Source organism: Struthio camelus, chromosome 2 (assembly GCF_040807025.1).
Source record: "Struthio camelus isolate bStrCam1 chromosome 2, bStrCam1.hap1, whole genome shotgun sequence".
NCBI classification, from domain to species: Eukaryota; Metazoa; Chordata; class Aves; order Struthioniformes; family Struthionidae; genus Struthio; species Struthio camelus.
In genome coordinates this window covers 38,084,916-38,095,590 of record NC_090943.1, presented here as the reverse complement: position 1 = coordinate 38,095,590, position 10,675 = coordinate 38,084,916, and positions in this window count along the sequence as shown.

Here is a 10,675-nt window from a genome sequence, read left to right as displayed (position 1 = left end):
AAATTTGGTGTCAGCATAGCTTACTCTGCAGTACCAGCTCTCCAAATTAGCATGGGCTTAGCCTAGTAAATCCTGGACTGCATCTCCATGAGAACATGGATGTATTGCTTCCAGACCCAAGTTGGCTCATACAGAGCCTGGTGGCTGTCTCTGCACAGACAACACTGTTAACAAACCACCTAGTTAATTCTTCCACTGACAACCAGGAGGAGACTGCAATTGTTTTAGGTTTGGATTGGTTATTATCAGTTAAAACCCACTTGCCTGTACTTGGTACAAGCTACAAAAGGCAAGATTGACTTATTTTGGTGGCGAGGATGGCAGCATTTTGCCAGCAGTCTGCTTCCTACTTTGCGTGTTTCAAACCATCTTTTATTAGAGACTCTCGCTTTACTTCCTTTGTATTTCTAGGAGCTAATTTCCATTTACAAAGTTATTTCAGGTGGGTCAGATAGCTAAGCTTCACTTCTTTTTAAAATGGCTGGAAATTATTCACTGTGAAAAGAGCCCCTAGAGTGTTTGGCATTCAGAACAGAAAACTATTTTTAGTCCAGCTTCTTAAGCAAACAATGCCTACCCGGCCAGCTCGTTTGTTCACCCATCAGTTTAGTTCTAATAACTATGAACTTGCTGACTGATTTCAGCCAGATTTGGCAGATTTGCAGAGTTCTTGCAAGTCATGTAAAAATTTGTGGTTAGATAGAAAAATCCTATTATTTCCTTGATGACGGAGGAAAAGCAGGAAGAATTCAGCCAATGTTTGTTCTTCTGGGCAAGAGTGGGCTGGCTCATTAGTGTGTGCATTTTAATTGACCAGGTGCAGAGCTCTAATACAGCTACAGCACATCTGGCCTCTTCCCCGACTGGTAATTAGAGGTGACAGTATTGTAGGAGAGCTAAGGAATACGTGGATAAACTGGAGACACTGTGGGAGAGACTGGGACATGGGAAGACTGGCCAAAGACAGCATGGTGCTATAGTGGGGACATGAGAGAAGATGAGTGGAAAACTAGGGTTACTAGGTGGACCTTTATGGATATGTAGAGACACAAATCTGTAGATTAGGCTTCAGTTGTTCTGCTACCCATGAAATACTGTCTTTCCTTTCCCTCTAGAGTTTCTTCCTCCGATTTTTTTTTTTTTGCCATCTATATTCAGAAATCTTTCCTGAATGACTCAGACTTTTAAGCTGGCAGTTTGAAGATGTCATTGCCATTCAACCTACATTTTCTGGATAAAAAACAGTCATTTTTCCCTGTACCTTCTCGCTGAGCTACTTTGTAAGCACACCACCCCAAAAAACAGTACGCTAATTTTTTTCTCCACATATTGTCTGTGCCACTTTCTTCCTTTTCCTTTTTGGGGGGATGAATACTGAGTATGTATCTCATGTTGTAACTGAGGAACTTTTATGATGACAGTCATGACTTGTGAAAATGTCAGGGGGCTATGTTTTGATCATTTCTCTTATAAGTGTGAAGTTTTAAGAATAAGGATTTTTAGCGTGTACCTGCTAAACAACGTGCCTTTCAAATTCAAGTTTTTCTCTATCTTAAGTATCAAGAGAGGTGAAGGGATAGCAACCTGAGGAGGTAAGAGGGAAAGAAAGGGAAAGATAGAGAAAAAATGATAGAATTTTGGGGGCTGTGCTGTGTGTACGGTACACGTGAGTCAAGAGAAGGAATGAAGGAGAAAAGGGATACAAAAAGATGCACAGAAAAGTAGTGTGGGATGTCTTTTTAAAATGCCTTTAAGCTTCAAACTTTCTCTGTAGCAGCCTTTCGTTAACTGACAAAGCAAAGAGCAGAGGAACACTGCATGGTGTCATATTGTTTTATTATCTTTCATTCTCTTCTTACAAATCTTACCATTTTATTCAGTTTTTGAGCAAGTGCTTAGTAGATGTCTTGGATGAGCTGTCAACAAGTGCATTTGCATCTTGGGCAGCACAAATAATTGATTTGACAGCTAAACTGGACAATTTAAACAAAAAATTGTTACAGTCAAAACTACACTTTATCTTTTCCTTGCCAAATAAAACCCTGAAAAACATTGATTCATTTGACACAAACATTCCATTCAGCCTCAGAGAAAGGCTTTGCATAGAAGAAAAGTAGAGGAAAGTATAATCTAACTCTCCAGCATTACTGTTCCTGCTTGTACCACTGTCTTTCCCACAGTTCAGTAAGGAAGCACTTACCTGGGATGTAGGAGCCCTAACGACCTGCCAAAAGCATTTTCTTGGCTGAAAGGTATGAAACCTCTTTTGGTACACAAGTAATTAAACGTGCTAGGTCAGGCAGAGGCATGAAAGCATCGTATCTTCTTGGGGTAGTTTAATCACTACCAAAGCCAGAGAGTCATTCTGTCTATTTAACCCACCCCCTTTGGCACAGCCGGGGCTCTCAGAGCTCTTAACAGTCTGCCACGAGATGTGCAACTCCCTCACAGTGGAGGAAGGTAGACTGGTTCTCCCCCATCTTTGCCAAGTACTCCAGGTACAGCTCTGCTTTTTTGAATCTAGCTCTCAAAAATTTATGGGTCTTTTTTTTTGGAATTGAAACTATTTGGCAAAGTCAGTTCATATCTGCAAACAGTTTCAAGATGACAGCTATCACACTTTGGCACTTTTACTGTTTTTTGAATAGTCTGATTGCTCGTTCTGCTTAGAGCTTTCCTGGAAGGTTACAGTTCATTCAGAACCCATTGCATATGGGCATGCTGCAGCCTAGCTGCCTTCCATTGGGCATTTTCTTGAACTTTCTCTGTTGACATTTCATTTACAATTATATAGCTTCCAAACACTTACAGTAGTTTTATTAGATCCATCTAGTAGTCTTCATAATCCTCCCAAGCCTTGCCAAACCCAAATAGACTGTATCACAAGCAAACTTTACTACCAGACCATTCGCCCTTCCAGACTCTGCATAATATACTGAACACTGGCTCCGGCTGTGGTCCCTAGGGTATCCTGCTATTAACCTTTTTCCATTCTAAGAGGTAGTAATTTATTTTGACTCTTCGTAGCCACTATCTCAGCTAGTATTTAATTCATGACAGAACTTTACCTTTCACCTGATTATCAACTTTCCTTTGCAGCCTCTTTGAAAAAGACTTTATCAATAGTGCTTTAAAGCTTTAAATTAATTGCATCCCCTCATCCTTCATTAGCCATTATTTTAACATTGAAATAATGTTTGTACCTTAGAAAATATATGCCTTTCCACCAGTAGCAACTGACTTTATTTTGGCCTATCAAAGATGGTGCATGGGAGGCCTATTTGCTTGCTTTTCTCCCTATCATTACGATTGCTTGTTTCCAGCCTATATTAGTCCTCGCTGCCTAAGAAATACACCTTTAATTCTTCACCTCAGCACTGAACTAACACTCTATAACCTACATAATTCCTAAAATCTACATGAGCTCTACTTTAAAGATGCTATGTTTTTCATTTTCTTCTTGCAAAGTAGCTGTTTATCAGACTATATTAATTAATTTGGGGTCACCTTAAAGACTGTAAAATACACTTATTCACTCTTGGTTCCTACAAATGTGTACACATCATTGGCCTCAAAATTTTTGCTATAGTATTTGCTTAAATTTTCAACAGTTTTTTTTTTGTTAATTCCATGGGGAAAACAGCAGTTCATTAAAATAAAAATCTTAACAGTTGGTAAATCTGTGTCTATTTGTACTAAAAAGAGAGATTTTAAAAGTGGATGGCTTTAAAACTCTTTTTCACACTTCTTTTAGGGGCAGAAGACTAGGAAGGCAGCTGCCTGTCTCTTTCCTGGTTGAGGGGACTTTAACTGAATTTGCGCCAAGCAACCACTTGCCGGATCAGCAACTGAGTGGATTGTGGCAACTGTGATGAACTGGCTGTACCCGGCTGCAGGTGAGTAAGTTTCCTTTCATGCCTTTTTCTAGTGACCTCTGTATTTGTGTTTGCCCAAGGCAGGCTGCGTGGCCGGTTTGCTTTCCCTCCATTTTATTTTATCAGTCAGTCGTGTCAGACTGGGGCATTAACGCTGTAAATACTTTTGTTCTTCCCCTCTTCAACAAACACACATTGATGGTGCAATTGAAGGCTTTCATTGCTTTGTCCTCCAAAACTTTCTTAACCATGTAGAAACCCACCCCTCAGCAGCAAACCTTTAGAAAAATTGAAAGGATGAATGGATGCCTTGAACAACAGACTAAGTAGCCTGTCTTGCCTGAATTATCCTGGGGACAATGATGGGGGGTGTTGTTCTTCTCCCAGCAGCTGCTGGGATTCCCACCAATGCCTTGAGATGCAAGGGAGAGTTGACTTGATCCACTAGGTGAGGCATGTGACCCAAGGCTTTTTGAACTTGAAGGATGATTTTTCCACTGACTTTAACAGCTCTGGATCTGGTCCAACACAGCTGCCTGGAACTGAAATGCTACTTTGAATAAAAGAGTTTGTTTCTTGGATGTTCCTTCTGTCTACTGTTGCAGCTAGCTTCTGGCAAAAAGGCAAATCTGTCTGAAGTTACCGACCTGCTTTGTGCAGAGTCAGGGTTAAGACGTCTGGGAAGACGCAGAATATTTCTGTCGAATAAGGTCTGCTGCCAGCAATGAAAATGGGAAATATGCCACAGGGAGACACTTCTGAATTGTTTTAAAACTCAGACACTGACACTAATGGCTGTACTACTGTACAGCAGCAGAACTCAATCCACCTAGCTTAGCTTTTCCCCACTGAGAACTAGCAGCCAGACCAAATAGCCTTCCTGTTTGGAAATTTCCTGCTTCAAAACGTACAGTCAACTCATTCCAGTACAAGGCATGCTTTCTACTCTCCTCTAGTGAGGTTCTTGCCAAAGTATGTACATCCAAGAGCTGTGATAATAGATAGGCAGACTAACCATTATACTGCGGTGCAGGTCAGGGGGGTGCAAAGCATCAACAGGTACAAACTGGCTGTAACTAACTGTGAGAACTGGGAGAACATCTGATCACTGGAGCAGAAAGGCTCTGGAGCAGCTGTTTGGTTGGAGGCCAAAAGTCTAACTTTCAGAGACTGGGGAGAGTCCGTTCTCTGCTCTTTTATCGTCATGACAGTCAGGAATAACTAATTCCTCATAATAAACTCATTGCTAATGAGTTTAATGTCTTTAGCTGGACTTACGCATGTTCTTAGGATTGCACTTGTCACCGCTGTTACTGAACATTGCTGAACATCATACGCACTCAAATGAAGAACTGGCAACCTTCAGGAGTTTACATAACGGAAGATTTTGCCCATGCTGGCAGGAAACATATCTTGTAGGTAATTCTACCTACACTAATTGTAGGTAGAATTAATTGTACTATTTGAACAATTCCCTCCTGCTCCCTCATGTAGTTTATTTTCACTTTGAAGTGAAATGCAAAGGCATCAGTCCCATGGCCAGGTATCTTAACACAATACAGATATAAATTGAGTGCATCTTACCTTTTGCTCTCACAGTCCTGAAAGAATGAAATGCCTTATGTCAGCAATTTTAATAAATTAATGTTTTCACATTTTTTCCTATTATGTGCATTTAAAGGAAAAGACTAGTAAAGACAGCTCTAAAAGAAATCTGGATCCTATTCTCATTGCGGCAAACATGAATCTAAAGCCTAAAGAATCTGCATGTAGTTCCTCAGAGAAGAAGAGGGCAGTCCTCATGCAGGGACTTCACCTCTGGACTTGAAGTGCTCACCTCTGTGTGCAATAGTTACAGAGAAAGAATAACACAAGAGGTGTGCCTAGGCCTTATCCTGAGCCCAGCTAACTAAATTGAAACTTTGGTTGCAATGGCCAGCACATTAAGCCTTCTATCTGCAACAACATAAGACTTCAGAAAGGCAAAAGACCTGTGAGCGTGGAGTTACCTCTCCTAACTCCTCCTGTCCTACAGGAGGTTTCTCTCTCTCCTGCTCCAGAGAGTACCCCTCACTAGCAACCTGAGTAAACAGGCTTGCATTGGTATGGAAGGAGAATCTAGCCCACAGCGCACTGAATTACACTGTGTTTCCTAATAGGTGTACTGCCCTCTTTGCTTATCTAACTGCACCTGGATGCCAAACTCTGCAGAGACCTGTCTCTGTGAACATATTTTCTGAGCATGGTAAATTTTAATGTACTCTGATACTTTCTCTCTGAAATAATATGGGGAAAATAGGACCATTTTTTCCCATCTGATTGCATTTTAGATAAATACTAAAATCCAAGAATACTCAGAAGAATGAGTAATAGTCACCAATGAGGGGGAGGAGGATAGATGTTATAAAATAGTGTCTGGCGTATATGAAACCAGTACAGGACTGACATATCAATTCTTAAATTATCAGTTTGTTTCATTTTCCTTCTTAAAGGAAAATGCTATTTTTATAATTTCAGAATCATATTCTCTTGAATACTTTGGAGCGGGCTCTCCTTTCCAAGTCAGCATTAAAGTTACCTGAAGCATGGTCTTGCCTTTGTGAAGCAGCAGCTGAGTGATTCCTAAACCTCTCTTCCTCCAGCGATTTTGATGTTAGATTTGCTCCCTCATCATGCTGTGGCCACTTTCACAGGTTTGGCCCTTAAATGGAGTAAGCCTGGGAGGTGGACTCAATACATCTTTTGTTCCTTCCAGTTTCCCTTGAACTAAATGAAACAGACAAATACAAATCAAATTAACAGCAGGAAAAGCACTTCTAGTATTAGTGATAAATGTTACCATTTGGAATGTAGTTATTTCCAAGTGCCCAAGAATCCTGTTATGGCAAGTGGTGCTGCGCAAACACAGAAGAAAAAAAAAAGGGGTTTCTCCAGAGTTTACTTTTCTGCTTTTTGTTTTTTAAACGGATTTATGTTGCTTAACTTCTCTGTTTCTTTGGCGTGTACTGGCCCTGTCCAAGGGTGGATCAGCAGCGCTGTGGAAACAGAAGAGTTGTTAAGCTAAAAGGTATCATGTTACCCAGCTTGCATGCACGATGCATGATCCTCACAGCCACTGTAGATCTGTGTGTCTTAGTAATGTTCACTGCGCAGTTCATGCTACTCCAGCTTTGTAAGCCTCGGGTCAGAGTGAACTTCTTTCCTCTCTCTCTTGAAACTCTCACTCTTACTTGAAAGACAGTTTGGGTATGGGGAAGAAAACCTCTGCTTATTTTCTTCACTGTAGTGCAGGCCGCAGGAATAACTCCTTGCTGAGCACCAAGCAGGTGGACATTCATTCCTTCACAGGTCTTCTCCTTGCCATTTGACTACTTCTGGCCACCCACCTGCTTTGAGAATATGAAATGACTAACTCTTCCAGCTTTCTCTGTGCTTTTTGAATGAGTAAACTAGAGCCAGCTAAGTGGTTTGTAAGGAGGAGAAGAGGAAAGGTTGCTGAGATGGCAAGTCTGCTTCCTCCCCCACAACTGTAGAGCTCTAGTCACCAGACAAGCAAAAGGCAGAATCCAGACTGCTAAATGTATTTGCAACAATTCACGAATTCTGCAACACAGGTGAGATGCTTACACACGGGCATTGCGGCACCAGGCCGCACTTGAGAGACAAACTTTGCACCTCAGACGCATTCAAAAGGACTACACAGAAGGAGTTTAATGAGGCCAAATAAATCTAGCTGGGAAGCATGAAGAGCCCAGGAAGAAGGCCCAGCGACAAGGTTAATGCTGGGCAGAGGAAGGAAATAGCTGGACAAGCGTTTAGAAATATCAACAAGACAGACAGATGAAAGATAGTGGCAATAGTTTACATCATACTAGTCTGTAAACGTGATAGGACAACAGCGTCATTTGCCAAAGCATTGTAAATGAGGGGGGACATCGAGAATGTCCCCGCCTTCTCTTACAGCCTAGGTAATTTCATCAGTACCGCAGAAAGAGTGCGTCTTCCTGATGACTGCACTATTGGCTACATCATTGAAGGGCTCCTGGAGGTGAAGCTGCTGCACAGCCCGTTGTCCCCCCCTTCTGAGGGGACATCGAGAATAAAATAAAATAAAAATTACCAGCATAAGGACAGAAACAATATGATGGGAAGGGCTAGTGGAAGAGAAATGCCACCAAGGACAGATTTCTTTTGGTAAACAAGGAAAGATGTTGTTGAATTTCAGGATGGATAACTCCTGCTCAGAACTGAAGACATATGTGCAGAATCATTAGAGAAAAAGATGGATTAACCTAATATGTTTGCTATGTACACAACTATGCTGCTACTTGTAACTTCTCAGCCACCAAGATACTGATAAATACATTCCTTTGCTGTATATGTGGAAGTTCTAGGCATGCCTACTTGTGTTAGTGGTTCAGCTCACACCACAGGACAAAATGCTTGTATCTCACAAGAATAATAATCTCTCTGTCTTTGGCTCATAAACACGGTGTAAGAGTGGTCTGCTCAAACGTGAAAGATCATTGCATGTCAGTGAGTTCAGCAGAGAAGTAGTAATTACATTCACCTAATTATAAAAAAAGGCTGGAAATCAAAAGACAATCCCATTCCTCACACTCACTGAAAGCTTAATTGTGAACTGTCTTTACAAAACCACAGGAAAGAGCAAGCTAAACCGACACACACAGTGGCAGAGTTTTCATTCAGACCACGTAATTTAATTCTGAATTATATTAGATCAAAGGGGAACTGAATTAAAAAAAAAAAATACCTGTTGGAATATGCAGAATGGAATTCCTCTTCTTAATAGCTCTGGAAGGATCACATTTTCATGAGGCTCCGTCAATCAGAAGAGAAAAACCAAGGAGCAAGGATAACACGAGGGTTAAGTGCACAGGCCTGGGAAATACCCTAACCAGCTTCCTTTTTCTATTACAAACCAGATGGGTTTGTGTTGATGGATCTATTAAAATGGAAAAACACTGAGACAGAGGCTCAGTGAGGCTCATATTCAAGACAGAGGATTTGTGTCTATGTATTTGTCCTCGATGTATACAACCATCTTGTATTTTGCCATCTCATTTAACAGCCTTGTCGTTACTTCTCTGTGCTTTGATTTTCTGATGCAAAGAATGATCTTATCCTAAATGGATGTCCATTTACTTTTAAACTTTTCTTTAGCTCAGGAAAAGGGACACCTCAAATATTTCCTCATGGTTTCTGTTCGAGAAGAAGGCAGCACAAAAGAAAAGGAAACAAAGTCCTAAATCCACAGAAAGATCAAACTCCTTCCTGATATAACCACAGTGAAATAATTTTAATTTTGCTGTGAGGAACACAGGATCAGTAACATGATGTTTCAGGAACCGCAAGTATCTTACTGTCCGTATGGCAGGACTTAAGATAGAGATTTGCTTTGCTGGTTTCCTTTTTCTTGCAGGGCCTGGAGACTAGATGTCTTCAGGGAGCTGTCCTGTTCCTTTCTAAATCAAGACGTAGTATGACTTTGGTTTCAGTGAGAGTTGGAGCAGACCGTACATGCACAGTGCTACCTAACAGTATGTTAGATGTGGATTATATATTCACTGGGAAAGCATACCTTCAATATATCCTCATTGCCTTCAACATATCCTCATTAATGTTTCCTTAACTGCTTTGCTGCTGCAGCCTATAATATCTTTACTTGTTTATTGTTTATTGTGCTCTTTAAAGAGGACAACACTAATTTTTGCATTTATAAACAAACTTCTATAAAATCTGAAAACTAAGAAATTGAGGTAGGTTATTTTTAAATTCCAGTTGTTTGCAAGCTGATAAACAGCCTCTGGCAGTGCCTAAATTCCCACACAGCAGCAGCAACTTGAAGCTATGTTAAACAATATAACCAAAAGTAAAACTGCTTCTGCTGCTTTTCATGGACTTGCCTATTTGATGCTGATCAAAAAATGACAAAAATTGCTCCTCAGATAAGAAAAGGTAGAAATAATGATGAATAATTAGGACTCTAATGGTTCTATCTGTATTATTTTCAAGAACATTTTATCATCTATATAAGCTAAGGCGATACTAATATGAGCATTACATACACAGCAACATCATTTTAAGGTATTTAATGATATACATATTTCAGAGGGTACTCAAAGGACATACAGCACAGCATTGCTTGAGTTTTCATTAGATAAGCATTATCTCCTTAAGCTATCATCAGGCTGCATGTGTACAGTAACAGAGGCAAGAAAAGCTCTGTTTCGAGTTGGCCTCTGGCGTCCAAGGTGCCTGGGTCGCATTGGTGTGCTCTGGTCTGGGAAGCCTCTGCCAGATAGTGTGGCTCAGCACTGTGATACTCTGTTGTGTCCTTCATGCCCTTAAAACAAATAAGCTTTCCTCCGGTGCGCCAAGTGCCACCCTGCTCCCAGGCTCTGCTAGCACGAGTTCCCATCCATGAATACCCTCCCTACCTTTTGGGGATGTTACTTGGCCTTGCTTTTCCAACTGCATCTACCCTTTCCTAACACAGCAGTGTGAAACTCTGGTTAATGGTACAAATGAACAGAAGGTTTTCCATTCCCTGTGACCGCTCCAGCTAAGAAAAGCACTAAATTCAGAACGGAATGTGAAAGGTAGTTGGTCAGTTTGGGGCAAATGAGGCCGAGTAGGAAAAACAGGCTGGTTCTTCCCTTCTCCACACCCCGCCTTTTAAATCAGGATTAGACAGTACTTCGTAAATAAAAACTGTGTGAATTGCATCCCAGGTCACATCCTGTCTGCATCCTCGCAAGCAGTCATACTTTTGGAAA